The sequence below is a fragment of the Canis aureus genome, chromosome 4 (genome assembly GCF_053574225.1).
Source record: "Canis aureus isolate CA01 chromosome 4, VMU_Caureus_v.1.0, whole genome shotgun sequence".
Lineage (NCBI taxonomy): Eukaryota > Metazoa > Chordata > Mammalia > Carnivora > Canidae > Canis > Canis aureus.
The window spans coordinates 51606764-51622332 of record NC_135614.1 but is presented as its reverse complement, the minus strand read 5'-3'; the positions used below and the strand labels follow the sequence as shown (position 1 = coordinate 51622332).

Sequence of the window (15569 nt, the reverse complement as noted above, 5' to 3'; positions counted from 1 at the left end):
CTCAGGAAATCCCTGAGATAAGCTCCCATGTTTTTCTCCTTTGAGCTTTTTAATGGGGGTAAGGGAGTTCTTTATGCTCCAGTTTGGCTGGTTGCCCACTGAAAACCCCTTTTCTGCCATTCTAAGCACTTCATAACCCACAAGGTTTCTCTTCACCCTACACAATTCAAACCAGGCAACTTCTGCCCACAAAGTGCCCTAGTACTCCTGCACCCTGATTGCTCTTCTGTAAAGAACCTCCCATTCTTCTCTTCTTACCCATTTAGGCCATAGAAGGGCCTTGCCAGTGCATATATGGATACTTTACATCAAATTATATTCACATCCTACCATATCCTTACACAAGTCATCTTATGACTAATTTTAGGTCCCAAGAATGTGCATTGGTGGCAGCGTGGTCTGCCGTCATGAGTGCAAATGTGGGGAAGCACTGAATGCAGGCTGTGGCCATGTGAGCAGGGAATTCTGGAACCTCGGGCATGCAAAATGAGATGGGTGGGCTCCAAATGAGGATACTTCTTTGGTCCCACTGGAAACAGGAACAGGGAAATCCTGAAAAAAAAAAGAAAGAAAGAAAAGAAGAAAGAAAGAAAGAAAGAAAGAAAGAAAGAAAGAAAGAAAGAAAGAAAGAAAGAAAGAAAAGAAAAAGAAAGAAAGAAGAAAAGAAAGAAAAAGAAAGAAAGAAAGAAAGAAAGAAAGAAAGAAAGAAAGAAAGAAAGAAAGAAAGAAAGAAAGAAAGAAAGAAAGAAAAGGAAGCAGGGAAGCAGGAAACTAAGACTGTCTGGTCACCAGAAGAGCTTGGTCAGGAAGGACTGGTTATAGTCACTGCTACCTCTGCTATTGTTGCTAGATTAGGATTCAATGTCCAGGGAAAGGTCTTCTGATTGGACACTCTTGGGTCTCCTGACAGCTCCTAAATGAACTAGATAGCAGATGGAAGAAATATGATGCTACCATAGTTGGAGGGAGATACTAGAAAACGTTCTTCTGTCAAGACAATATACAATGGAAGAAGAATCCTCCACATGAATATAAGAATGCCACCGAAAAGGGGAATGGATGCTGGGGAATTACCTAGAAAGTAGATCATTTATCTATAAAATTACTTACACAGCAGAAGGGCACAGCTGCAGCTTTTCTCAGATTAATTAGGTTACAGGAAATTCTATAGTCTAAAAATTTGTGCCCTCCCAAATTCATATGTTGAAATCCTAACCCCAAGATGCTACAATTATGAGGTGAGGCCCTTTGGAGTTTCTTAAGTCATGCAAATGGAGTCCTCATGACTGAGATTAGTGTCTTATAGAAGATAGCCAGAGACATCTCCTGCCCCCTTTTGCCACGTGAGGACATAGAGAGAGTGCTAGCAAAGAACCAGGAAGAGGACCCTCACTGAAGGTGACTATACTGGTGCCTAGATCTTGGACTTCTCAGCCTTTTGAACTGTGAACAATATATTTCTAAGCTACTCATGCTGTGGTATTTTGATATAGTAGCCTGAATAGACTAAGGCAGTGCAGAAGATAAATGGAGATAGGAAGATAAGTTAGGAAAGCTCTTTACCTTGGATTAAGTAAGTATTCATGGTTACTTCTGAGACCAGTAGTTATTTAGGACAATGGCCCTCACATTCCATGTGGGACTGGGACTCTAGGTAGTTCTTTACAATCCTCTGTGAATTATGGAATGACTGTCTTGCTCATCTAGTTGGACCGTAGGTGATGGTGGGTAAAGTAGCTTTCTGCTTGCCTCCAGCCAAGAAATACATTTAGAGACACAGAGGCAGACAGACAGTTTTATGTATGGAAGAACTACCCACGGATATAAGAAAGAACATCAGACCCCACCATGTCTGGGAGCACTTGTCTATGAAGGATTCAGTAGGTCCTTCTGAGAATAGACCTGTCTGTCACAGAGAGGGAGAGAGGGAGAGAGAGAGGGAGAATATATATGCTGAGGGGACCTAGAACACATAACTGCAATGAAAGAATTTATGTGTCAGACTCCTTTCACATCAACTGATCTCAACACGTATGTGAATAAATGTAGGGAAATGGGAGGCAGAAGAACATTTAATTTCATACCTTAACCTGAGAGTATAATGCCTGGCATCTTGTTAAGTACTTCTGAAAATCAAAACAGAAGATCTCTGGGGTTAGGAATTATAAATTTTCTCCTTCATGATCCATTATTTCAAAAGCTATAACTCTAGGGTGTCAATGCCTGTGCTTCTGGGTTGAATAAAGCATGGACTCTAGTACAGGTTTTCTCCTTTGAAGGTTGAAGCAATGATGATGTCATGTGCCTTACTAATCTCTTCTATTTTCTCATTTTTCCTTTGTCATTCCACCCAAGGCTTCTCTCTTTTTCCTTCCAGCTTTTCTCTTTCTCCAATTTAGTTCCTTTCTCAGACTTTGCTCATTTTGTCAATAGGGTAATTATTGTCTTTTTCAGAATTGATACCAGGTTGACATAATCAATGCCTCCATTTTCCTCACATCTAATCAGTCACAATACCTGTCAGTCCTGTCAATGTTGTCCATGTGACATCTCCAGCATGCCTACCATTCATCTATTTCCTGCTATCATCATATGGCATCCACATCCTTATCTATATTATGAAGTTAATTGTCTTCCTTTTTTGAATTTCTCTCAATTCACTCAAGTCTGTACCTATACTATATTTAGATTAATATGATGTTATTAAACACTATTTTAGAACTGCCAAGGAATTTCTCAGTCTTAAGTATAAATTATAAATTCCTGAACTTGGCATTCAAGGCTCTCACTCTATCAGCTACCTACTTTCTTTTCTTCTTGCCTTCTATAGCATTAGGAGCTACACTAGTCCGCTAAGTGTTCCTGAAAATCTTGGGCACATTTTTACCTAATTATCTTTGTTTCTGCTATTCAACCTGCTTGAAATTCTCTCCCCAACCTTAGTGCATTCTTTAAAGATGGTCTTGACCTTTGCCTCGGAATATTTTCTTATTGCCCAATTTAGAGTATTTTCTTCTCTGATAACCCATTTGAACTTAGTCTCTACTGTTCTCTCATTTTAATTTTTTTAAAAATATTTTATTTATTTATTCATAAGAGACACACAGAGAGAGGCAGAGACATAGGCAGAGGGAGAATCAGGCTCCCCAAAAGGAGCCTAATGCAGGGCTCAATCCCAGAACCCCGGGATCACACCCTGAGCCGAAGGCAGATGCTCACTACTGAGCCACCCAGGCATCCCTCTCTCATTTTAATTTAATCCTTTCTAGCTGTACTGTTATTTCTCTATTAATAGAAATACCATGTCTTCCATCTAGGTTGTATATTCCTTGAGTATATAACCTTTCTTTTATATTTTTTTGAGCTGAATCTCTAACACAACAATTAATAAAAAGAATAACACCAACAATCATTAGGTGCTTACTACATGCCTGACACTGGGCGAAGAGTTTTATGTTTATGATCTCACTTGACTCCTTACATCATCGAATGAGTTAGACACTGTTAATTTTTCCCCTTCACACATAAGGAAGCTAACTAAAGCTTAGAGAAGGAAAGTCACTTGTCTGAGGTAACAAAACTAGGAAGTTGTAATGTCAGCTTTTGAACCTGGATCTTTCCTGAAGCAGAGCCTAAACTCATGAACCCTTACTTTTCATTTAGTGTGTGTGCTACATTTGAAGAAATTTCTAGGGCCAACAAAATACAAAATGTTGTTTTTGTAAGTTACCCATTCATATGATAACTACAAATAGCTAAAAGTAGTTCAAAGTAGCCTATCCAAAAGGGTGACTTCTATGGAGGGACACAACATTCAGAAATCCAAGTACTGCCAGGTTCCATGCAGGATTAAGGATGGCTGCCAATTCCTTTCTACTCTTTTCATTGAGAGGTCAAGTCTAATTCTTCACCTCTTGAAATTAAACTGGACTTAGTGAATTGCTTTAGAATTAACAAATAGATTTGGGGCATAAGAGAATGTAGTGGTAGTTTCCAGCAGGGACCTTAATGGATTTGCAGCTTTCACTTCCTCTCCTGGGATACTTTCTGGGGGGGAATTCTGAGCCACTCTGAAATAAGCCTGACTAGTCTGAGACTGCTGTGTTGCAGAGGTCACCTGGGGATGGTCCGGTTGGCAGTTTCAGCTGAGCCCAGACTTCCTGCCAACTTCACCAAGACACCACATATATGAGTGGAGCCATCATGGGCACTTTAGACCCGTCGTCTGCCAGCTGAAGTAGCTTCAGTCAATGGCATATAAAGAAGGAGACCCACCCACCTTAGCTCTGCCCTAGTTCCTAACCCCCAAATTATTAGGTATACTAAAATCATTGTTGTTTAAGGCCCAAAGTTTGAGTTAATCTGCACAGCAAGTGGTAACTGGAGTAACTAAAATCAGGGATTGCTAAGCATAAACTGTTCTATGGACCTATAGGACCTTCCATCCCTTTTCCTTGCTAAGTGCCTGTGTCATTCTCCCTTTCTGTGGAATGACTTCCTGTTTTCTTGTGCATATAGCAGGAACCAATCATAGCATAGTTTCCTAGTTTATACAAGAGATAAACTAGTTCAAGAGATCATGGAAAGTGAATAGTACCTCTTGCTTTAATTCTAAATTTTCATAGGAGAGGTTTTTAAAATGGGCTCAGTTTGAGTTGGTTTCCAACCCCTGCTACAGTAAGCTATAGCTAAGGAGAGGGCTCATATAATGCAAATACGGCTTCCAGCATCCACAACAATATGTGTGTGGTGAGGGATGAAACAATTCTCTAAAATCCTCAGTTATGCTTCACTTAAAAGTCCACCTTCCTTAGTTCTGTATCCTCAAATGACTCCCCTCTCTGCTTCTAGCCTGTGAGGTGTATCAAACTCTTAAAATGTCTCACATGCTCATTAGAACAATATTGATCTCTTGAGTGGCCTCCATTACTCACTGTCCTCCAGTAGTTCTTTGGGAAGTGTAGGATATTGGCATCTAGATGCAGTCAGCCTTCTCTCCTCTTCTTTCCTTCCCTCAGTTAAATATTCTTCCTGGGAGTAGTGATTGGGATGCTGGTCCAGAGGAAGAGTATCAGGGTGGTTAGGAAGGAGTCTAAAGTATTTATACATTTCATAATATAATATTGTCCAAATATTAGTCATTCATTTCTACATTTTGGATTTGGAGCCATTCACATCTACTATTGATACTAATATTTACTTTATATTTTTAAAAATAAAATCCTCTATTTATTATTATATATGTATTGATTTGAAAGGTAACTATTAATGAACACAGGATATTGCATGTAAGTGATGAATCACTAAGTTCAATACCTGAAACTAATATTACACTGTATATTAACTAACTGGAATTTAAATAAAAACTTGGACAATAGAAGTAAAAGATAACTATTACGACTTCTAGGTTCTGAATCAACCTGTACTTGTTTTACTAACAAGTAGAACACTGACCAGACTGAAAAGTCATCAATCGTCTTGGATTCATTTGAGAGGTGAGGACAGGGTAAACTGCTGCCCCTGAGATTGGAGAGACAGGTGAATACAAGGAGTCACAGATTACCAGAGCAGAGACTCATGAGTGGAAACTGCCTTGGAAACCAGTAACAGGGTAGGGAAACCTGAACTGCAATTGACAAATTGCTGGAGGCTCAATGTGGCCAACTGTGCAAGTTAAAAACAAGGGACTAAGTCATGGTAGAAGGCACCCTTTTGTGGGTTTTACCTCCTGAAGCTCTACCATGTTCTCACAGTAAATATGAGAGAAAAATCCCCTCAAAATTCCCACAGGAGAGGAATGCCTGGGTGACTCAGAGGTTGAGCATCTGCCCTTGGCTCAGGGCATGATCCCGGAGTCCTAGGATTGAGTCCCACAACAGGCTTCCTGCATGGAGCCTGCTTCTCCCTCTGTCTATGTCTCTGTCTCTCTCTCTCTCTGTCTGTCTCTCATGAACAAATCAATAAATAAAATCTTAAAAAAAAGAGATTCCCACAGGAGAAGGGGAGAAGGAATCAAATACACTAGAGTACTCCATTATTAACAAGGTTCTCATCCTCAGAAGAAACAAGTCAATCCAGAGCCTAATCTGCTTAAGTATTATCAGAACCCACCTGACCTAGGGAAAAGGAAAGGGAAATAACCAACTCTAGTCAGCTCTACTTATGTAGGATAAAGGAAATACTCAATACCTATCCACGCTAGTGATCCATGTGTGAGGAGGGAAATACCAGCTTCAGCTCATGGTAGTTGTCCTGTCCTACCTAAGAGAGGAGAACAAATGAAAAACTTATGTGAAGTTCAGTCCAGAAGCATAGGCTTACTAAAAGACTATAACCTATTCATAGGACTGTAAAACACTTTCCTCTCACACAAAAGCCCTATTTATAGTACCTTCTTTTACCTGGCACATCATATCTATCAAGAAAATGTTACAAGGCATACTAAAAGGCAAAAAACACAATTTGAAAAGCATAGCAAATATCAGAACTAGTTATGGGAGGGATATTGAAATTATTAGACTAGGAAGTTAAATGCTACAATATAGTAAGGCTTTGCTAAGGTAGAAACTATGCAAGAACAGATGGGAAATGTAAGCAGAAAAATGAAAATCCTAAGAAGGAAAAAGAACTGCTAGAGAACAAAAACACTAACAAAAATGAGGACTTCCTTTGATGAGCTTACTGGTAGACTGGACATATCCAAGGAAAGAATCTCTGAGCTTGAGAGATTTTTTGACTGTTACCTCAAAAAATGAAAAAGCAAAGGGAATCAAGACTGGAAAACAAAAACCAAAAGCAGAGTATCCAAGGACTGTGTGAGAACTGCAAAAGTTGTAACATTTGCATAATAGAAATACTAGAAGGAGAAGAGAGAAGGAACAGAAGAACTCTTTGAAACAATAACAGAATTTTGCCCAAATTAATGTCATCCAGCAAACCACAGGAAACATAGAGAACACTGAACAATATAAATATCAAAAAACAACAAAAACAAAAGAAAACATCAAAAAGAGTATACAAAGCCATATCATTTTCAAACTGCAGAAAATCAAAGACGAACAATCCTGAAAGAAGCCAAAGGAGGAAAAAAACTCACCTTATTTATAAAGAAACAAAGAATTATATTCAACTTCTCAGAAACTAGGCAAAAAATAAGAGAGTGGAGTGGAATATTTGAAATGTTAAGAGGGGGAAAAAACCATCAATCCAAAATGCTGTACCTTGTAAAAGTATCCTTCAAAGGTGAAGGAGAAATAAAGAATTTCTCAAACAAACACAAATTGAAGGGATTCATTGCTAGTGTATCTGCCTTGCAGAAATGTTATAAGAAGTCCTATGCAGAGAAGTAAAATGATATAGGTCAGAAACTTGGATGTACATAAAGGAAAGGATCAAAGAATAAAGGTGAAGATAAAACACTTATTTTTCCTTTTCTTAATTATATATACATAAAAACATATAGATTGATATATATTAATTGATATATATACATAAACATATATATGCATATGTATAAGAGAATGAATGACAGCAATGATGCAAGGGATGAAAGGGGAGAATTAGATTTTTTTTTTTTAATTGGAATGTACCCATACTACCTGTGGAATGTAACAGTGTTATCTGAAAGTGGAATTGAATTAGTTGTAAATGTATATGACAAACTCTAGGGCAACCACCACCTAATTTCTTAGGAAGGTGTAATGAATGCATTAAGAAAAGAATGGGCGGTGCGTTGGGCGTCCTGCGACTGTCTCTTGCTTCAACAGTGTTTGGCCGGAACAGACCCAGGGACGCCCCTTCTACCAGCCAACGGCCTCCCTCCAACCTTTTTTCCAGTCGCAACCTTCGGAGCCATCTTCCCGGCCATCTTCTGCCACCTGCAGCGAACACCCAAGTTTGAATTGAGTTCCTTGTCGGGGATCAACCATGAGCTCCCACATTGGTCAGAGTCACTCTACCGAGGTGGAGGCCGCCGTCAGCCGCCTGGTGGACGTGCATCTGCGGGCCTCCTACACCTTCCCCTCTCTGGGCTTCTGTTTCCACCGCGCCGATGGGGCTCTGGAGGGTGTGGGCCACTTCGTCCGCGAGTTGGCTGAGCATTGAAGATGCAAAACCCGCCGGCGGCCGCCCGGCTTGCAGGACGTGCAGAAGCCGTCCCAAGACGAGGGCGGGAACGCCCTGGACGCCGTGGAAGCAGAACCTGCTTCTGGAGAAGAGCCCGGACCAGGCCCTTCTGGATCTGCATGCCCTGGGGTCTGCCCGCGCGGATCCCTGTCTCTGTGACTTCCTGGAGAACCACTTCCTACATGAGGAGGTGAAACTCATCAAGAAGATGGGAGGCCACCCCCCAGCCTGGGCTGGGCGAGTAACTTTTCGAATGGCTCATTCTCAAGCACGACTAGGAGACCAGCAGCCTTTGAGGGGGTCCTCTGGCAACACCCCCGCCCCCCCGCCCCGTGCCATAGCTTGTGCCTGAACTTTTTCTGTTTTTTTGTTTTGTTTTGTTTTCAAGAATGTTTTTTTAAAATAATATTTATTTTTTTATTAGTGTTCAATTTGCCAACATACAGAATAACACCCAGTGCTCATGCCCGTCACCCAGTCACCACCACCCCCCGCCCTCCTCCCCTTCCACCACCCCTAGTTCGTTTCCCAGAGTTAGGAGTCTTCATGTTCTGTCTCCCTTTCTGATATTCCCTACCCATTTCTTCTCCCTTCCCTTCTATTCTCTTCCCCTGCAGCCACTAGGCAGCTTTTTAACCATCCTGGAGCCCTTTCCCAAAACGTGGATCAAATGGAGACAATAAAGCTTTTTGAAGAAAAAAAAAAAAAGAAAAAAGAAAAAAGAAAAGAAAAGAAAAAAAAGAGAATGGAGTCATGGAAATACTCAAAATCACAAAAGGTAGCAAAAGCAGCTCTAAGAGGGATGTTTTTAGCAATTCAGGCTTATATAGAGAAACAAGAAAAATCTCCATCTAACCTTACACCTGAAAGAATTAGAAATAGAACAAACAAAGCCCAAAGTTGTAAGGAAGAAATTAATAAAGATTGAAGAAAAATTAAGTGAGAAACTAAAAATAATAGAAAGAAATCAATGAAAACAAAAGTAAAATGAATAAACCTTTAGCCAGACTCCTTAAGAAAAAAGAGACTCAAAATCAGAAATGAAGGAGAAATAACAACCCACACCACATAAATACAAAAAAAAAAATCAGAGAATACTATGAAAAATTTATTCCAACAAACTGGGAAACCTAGAAAAAAATGGATAAATTCCTAGAAACATAAATCTTCCAAAACAGAATGAAGAAGGAGCAGAAAATTTGCACAGACCGATTGCTAGTAACAAAATTGAATTGGTAATAAAAAACTTCCAAAAAACTTAAGTATATAACCAGATGATTTCACAAATGAGCTTTACCAAACATTTAGAGAAGAGTTAATACCATATTTTCTTTATCCTTTGAAAAAGATGATATATGGAACTGTTAATATATTGCACACCTGAAACTAATATGACATTGTATGTTAGTTAACTAGAATTAAAATAAAAACTTAAGAAAATAATAGTTAATACCTAGTTTTCTTAAAACTATAAAACACTAGAAGAGGAAGAAATACTTCTGAATTTATTCTATGAGGCCTGCATTATCCTGATACCAAAACCAGACAAAACACTACAAACAAACAGAAAAGCTACAGACCAAAACTCCTCATGGATATAGATGCAAAAATCCTCAACAAAAATATTAGCAAATCAAATTCAACAATACACTAAAAGGATTGTTTACCATGATTAAGTGGGGTGTATTTCAAGGATGCAAGGATGATTCAATATTCACAAATCAGTGTGATACATCACATTAACAAGAGGAAGGATATCAAATGATTACCTCAATATACATAGAAAAAGTATTTGGCAAAGTACAGAATTTGTTCATGATAAAAACTATCAATAAAATGGATTTAGTGGGAATATATCTCAATATAGTAAAGCTATATATGAAAAACCCACACCTATCAAATTACTCGATGGTGAAAACTGAAAGCTTTTTTTCTATAAGATCAGGAACAAGATAGGATGCTCAACCTCAACACTTTCATTCAAGACTAGAATTCCTGGCTATCACAATCAGAGAGGAAAAAGAAATAGAAGTCATCCAAATTGGTAAAGAAGCATAACTGCCCTTATTTACAGATGACATGTGACATATATAAAACCCTAAAGGCTGTACCAAAAAAACCCAAGAAACAAAAAACCCTAAAGAGTATACAAAAAGCTATTAGAATAAATGATTTAAGTTGCAGGATGCAAAATTAATATTCAAAAATCTGTTTCTATACACTAATAACAAAATAGTGGAAAGAGAAATTAAGAAAACAATTCCATTTAGAATTGCACCAAAAAGAACAAAATAACTAAAAATAAATTTAACCAAGAAGATGAAAAGCCTATACTTTGAAAACTATAAGACGTTGATAAAAGAAATTGAAGATAACAGAAACAAATGCAAAGATACAGCATGCTCCCAAATTGGATGAAATTGTTAAAATGTCCACACTGCCTAAAGCAATTTACAAACTCAATGTAATTCCTATCAAAATACAATTTTCTTTTTTTAAAAAAGAACTAGAACAAACAATCTTAAAATTTGCATGGAACTGTAAAAGGTGTCAAATAGCTGAAGCAATCTTGAGGAAGAATGAAGCTGCAGGTATCACAATCCCAGATATCAAGCTATACCACAGAGCTATAGTATTCAAAACAGTAAGTTTCCGACACAAAAATAGACATACAGATCAATGGAACAGGATAGGGAACCCCAAAGTAGACCCGTGTTTATATGATCAATTAATCTACAGAAAAGGAAGCAAGAATATACAGACCATCTTTTCAAAAAATACTGCTGGGAAAACTAGACAGCTCTATGCAAAAGAATGAAACTGGACCACTTTCTTAATCCCTCCCCACCACCACAAAAATAGTCTTAAAATGGATTAAGGGCATAAATGGATAATCTGAAGTCATAAAACTTCTAAAAGAAAACATAGGGAGTAAACTCTTGGGCATCAGCAACGTATTTATGGATATGCCTCCTCAGGCAAGGTAAACAAAAGCAAAAAAAGAAAAATAGCTATTGAGGCTATACCAAAATAACAAGCTTTTGCACAGCAAAAAATGTGAACAAGATGAAAAAGCAAATGGGAGAAGATACTTGCAAATGACATATTTGAAAAGGGGTTGATATCCAAAATATATATAAAGAGCTTATACAACTCAACACCTAAAGGGAAAAAGAAAGCTAAATAATCCAATTTAAAAATGGGCAGAATAGATGTTTTTCCAAAGAAGACACACGGGTGGCCAATAGATACATGAAAAGATGCTCAGCACAACTAGTTATCAAGGAACTGTGAATCAAAACTATAATGAGTTATTACCTCACATCTGTCAGAATGGCTAGTATAGAAAAGTTAAATAACAAGCAGTGGTGAGGATGTGGAGAAAAGGAAATCCTCGTGCACTGTTGGTAGGAATGTAAATTGGTGCACCACTGTGAAAAACAATATGAAGATTTCTCAAAATATTAAAAATAGAAATACCATGCAGTCCAGTAATTCTATTACTGCGTATTTATCCAAAGGAAAACAAAAACACTAATTAGAAAAGATATACACACCCCTATGTTTATTGCATCATTATTTACAATAGCCAAGCTATGAAAGCAGTCTAAATATCCATCAATAGGTGAACAGATAAAGATGTGGTGTGGTGTGGTGTTTGTGTGTATACACACATATATGCATATGTATACACACATATGCATATGTATATATATGTATATATGTGTGTGTATATACAGGAAAATTAATCAGCCATAAAAAGAATGGGATCCCTGGGTGGCGCAGCGGTTTGGTGCCTGCATTTGGCCCAGGGCGCGATCCCGGAGACCCGGGATCGAATCCCACATCGGGCTCCCGGTGCATGGAGCCTGCTTCTCCCTCCGCCTGTGTCTCTGCCTCTCTCTCTCTCTCTCTGTGACTATCATAAATAAATAAAAATTAAAAAAAAAAGACTTTATTTATAAAAAAAAAAAAAAGAATGGTATCTTGCTATTTGCAACAAAATGGATGGACCTGGAGAGTATTATGCAAAGTTAAATAAGTCAGACAAAGAAATAAAAATACTGTATGCAGAATATAAAAAGCAAAACAAAAGGACAAAGAAAAAAAAAGACCCATAAATATACACAACTGGTGGTTGCCAGAGGGAATGGGGTAGGGAGAGGGGTGAAATGGGTGAAGGGAAATGGGAAATACAGGCTTCCAGATATGGAATGAATTAGTCACAGAAATGAAAAGTACAGCATAGGGAATGTAGTCAGTTGGTATTTTAATAGCAATGTATGGTGACAGATGGTAGCTACACTTGTGGCTAGCATAACATAATATAAAAAGTTATTGAATCACTATGTTGTATGTCTGAAATTCATGCAATATTGATGTCATTCACTTTAGAAAGTAAAAAAAAAGATTACAAAAATCAAGGAAGAAAAATTACAAAAACACTTTTTTTGAAAATGAGAAATTTGCTCATTGTGAAATCATACAAAAGATGAGAATAATTTCTGGGAGAGATGATTATTTTGACCAAAAAGTCAAATGTTGTTTAAAGTATGTTCTATTTTAATTTCTGCTGACATTCCCATGTGAGATTACATTGTGCTGAAAAATTAGTGGATGGTTTTTCCACTGGAACAAAATAATTCCAAGCCAAGGGTTGGTTTCTGGTTAAAAATAAAGAGGGAAATACCTAGTTGAAATAAAATGTCCAGTTTAACAAGAAATTATGAGGTATATAAAGAAATAAAAATGTATGAGCCATACTCAGGAAAAAAGCAGTCAATACAGTCAATGGAAAATATGTTTCCAGACACATTTTAGGAATAGGAACATGGTTAGCAAAGACTTCATAGCAGTTATTACAAATATATTTGAAGAACTAAAGGAAAACATTTTTAAAGACAAATAAAAGTATATCAATCATAAGTAAAAGTTAAATTTTCAATAAGACAAATTATTAAAAAGGACCAAATAGAAAATCTGGATTTAAAAAGTATAGTAACTGAAAGAAAAATTCACTAGAACATTCAATGGAACATTTAAACTAGCAAAAGAAATAAGTTAAATTTGAAGCCAAATCAACAGAAATTATCTAAAGGAGAGTGAAAAAATACTATTGAGGAGAAATGGACAGAACCTCAGAACTTTGAGATTATATTATGAGTACTAACATATATGTAATGGAGAATGCAAAGAAAAAAAAAGAATGGAGCAGAATATTTGAAGAAATCATAACAAGTTTCCCTAAATTGATGAAAATCATTAATCTACATATCTAATATGCTAAATGAATCTCAAGTAGGGTAAACACAAAGAGATTCGTATCCAGACACAGCTTGTCAATTGATGAAAACCAAAGACAAAAAAGAGGCCACTGCTACCTGCAGGTCTTCCTCTTTATCAAATCCCTGCACAAAACCACATTTATGATCTTTACTCCTTAGCTGGCATATGATTAGGTCTCTTATCCAAGGGATTGAATTGAAACAACTATCTTATGCAGAAGAACCCTCATGAGCACCTGTACATGGTGCTTCATCTTTGACTGTGGAATAGAGTAATAATGATTGGAACACAGAAGTTTTATTATGAAAGCCATACAACTTGGCCATATTCAGAGCACCTTCCCCTAGCCTCACAGAGTATGTCTAGAATGGACCTTTTGTCTCAGAAGATGTCAGTTGCCTCGACATTTTAGGCATATTAGATTCCCCAGAGAAGGTGAGGATTTTCTAGCTTTTCTGAAAATGGTCATAGGAACATTTATACCTGGGGCCTGTTAAAAGACTTCTAACTAGCAAGAGCTCATCAATACCTGGTTGTTGATGCCTCGTTTCTTTTCCCCAGACTCCAGTTGTTCATTCTCTCTCCCCAGACCATCTCTAGAATCAAGGTGATTTCTTTGGGCAGGAAATCCTAACAGCAAGTTTGAGAACTGAATGTTTAGATCAAAGCATGGAGCATTCAGGGAACAGTAGAACCCCAACTCCAGTGCTATCCACTCTATCTCATGTCACTAATTTCTTGGAAAAATACATCTGTTTTAATTGTGCATAGGCAGTCCAGATGATGACTTCTTGGAAATTATGAAGCCTCACATCAGCTCATCTGCCAATATCTCATCAATGGTGGGTCTTGCTCTGCCTGAAATAGGTTATAAGCTTGGCAAATCAAGATAATAAAAATTTTTCTACTCTCATCTTTTTGGTCCCTTTATCTTCAAAAGGTATTTCATTAACAGGATTAAAAGGGCCTTTTACTGTCCACCAAGCTCTAGGAGGTAGAAAGAAAAATAAACAACAAGCTCAAGACTGAACTCACCTTGTAGGAGAAATTTAAAGATTCTAATTTCCAACAGGGATATTGCAACATCCTTATTAGATTTAAGGTGTTACTTAAAGGTAGGAATCAGGTTTTACTTGTCTTTTTTTTTTAATAAATTAATTTTTTATTGGTGTTCAATTTACCAACATACAGAATAACACCCAGTGCTCATCCCATCAAGTGTCCCCCTCAGTGCCTATCACCCACTCACCCCCACCCCCCGCCCTCCTCCCCTTCCACCACCCCTAGTTCGTTTCCCAGAGTTAGGAGTCTTTATGTTCTGTCTCCCTTTCTGATATTTTACTTGTCTTTTAATGATAATACATATTAGATTCTCAGTCTCAATGTTGAAAGTTGCAAAATAGCTGTTTTGAGATATAATAATCAGGCATAATCTTTTTCTTTTTCCTTTTTCTTTTTGGCTTGTGATTCAAATCAAATCATTGGTCTCTGGGCAGTATTGATTATAGAGTTGTGAAACCTCCTAAAATACATGTTTACTTAACCATACTGGATATTGAAGCTTCACAAATGTTTAGACTCTATCCAGTTTCTTCTTTATGGTTCCTTAATGAAGGATCTATTTGTAGTGCAGTCAGGACATTTCACAGTGCATTAACATATATTGGTACATTTTTAAACGCTACATTATTTACAAAGGTACAGCACTAATAGCACAACTTAAGTGTACATATTAACAATTATTTTCACTTTGCCAAAGTGAAAGTTTTAATAAACACTTAATTCCTTAAATGCCTTATACGCTAAATTCATTAAATGTTCACTTTTCTGCTCTTTCTTGTTTCCTTTCCCATTGTGTACTTAATCTTTCTAGCTGGTTTCTCTCCTCTATGTGAGAGTGAGAGAGATAGGAAGGAATTAAAACCACAAAACATTCTTTCATACACAATTATTTTCCTAGCCAGTTTCTTTGGTAGTGACTGTCTCTGGTCCCAAGACTTTATATTAGCTTTTGCTATCAACTTGAGCTTATAAGAGTATTTTCAATTTTTATTTTCCTCTAGTCTTTTAAAGATATTTTCTAGAGTCTTTATTCCACAAGCCATAGATGGCCAACTTTAATGTCATCTGGGAACTTATTAAAACTATGCTATGTCAGG

At 37.4% G+C, this 15569-nt stretch overlaps 1 long non-coding RNA gene across 11 annotated transcripts in view; it reads right to left on the bottom strand.

The window, feature by feature from the left end:
- The window catches only part of LOC144312705 (uncharacterized), an 85870-nt gene that overhangs the window by 49213 nt on the left and 21088 nt on the right, over nucleotides 1–15569 (bottom strand). For all 11 annotated transcript variants that reach the window (XR_013378276.1, XR_013378275.1, XR_013378264.1 and 8 more), the window contains exons 3-4: nucleotides 6190–6261; nucleotides 4935–5052 (exon numbers count right to left, since the gene is read on the bottom strand). This is a non-coding gene — a long non-coding RNA (uncharacterized LOC144312705). The remainder of the gene's footprint in view (nucleotides 1–4934; nucleotides 5053–6189; nucleotides 6262–15569) is intronic.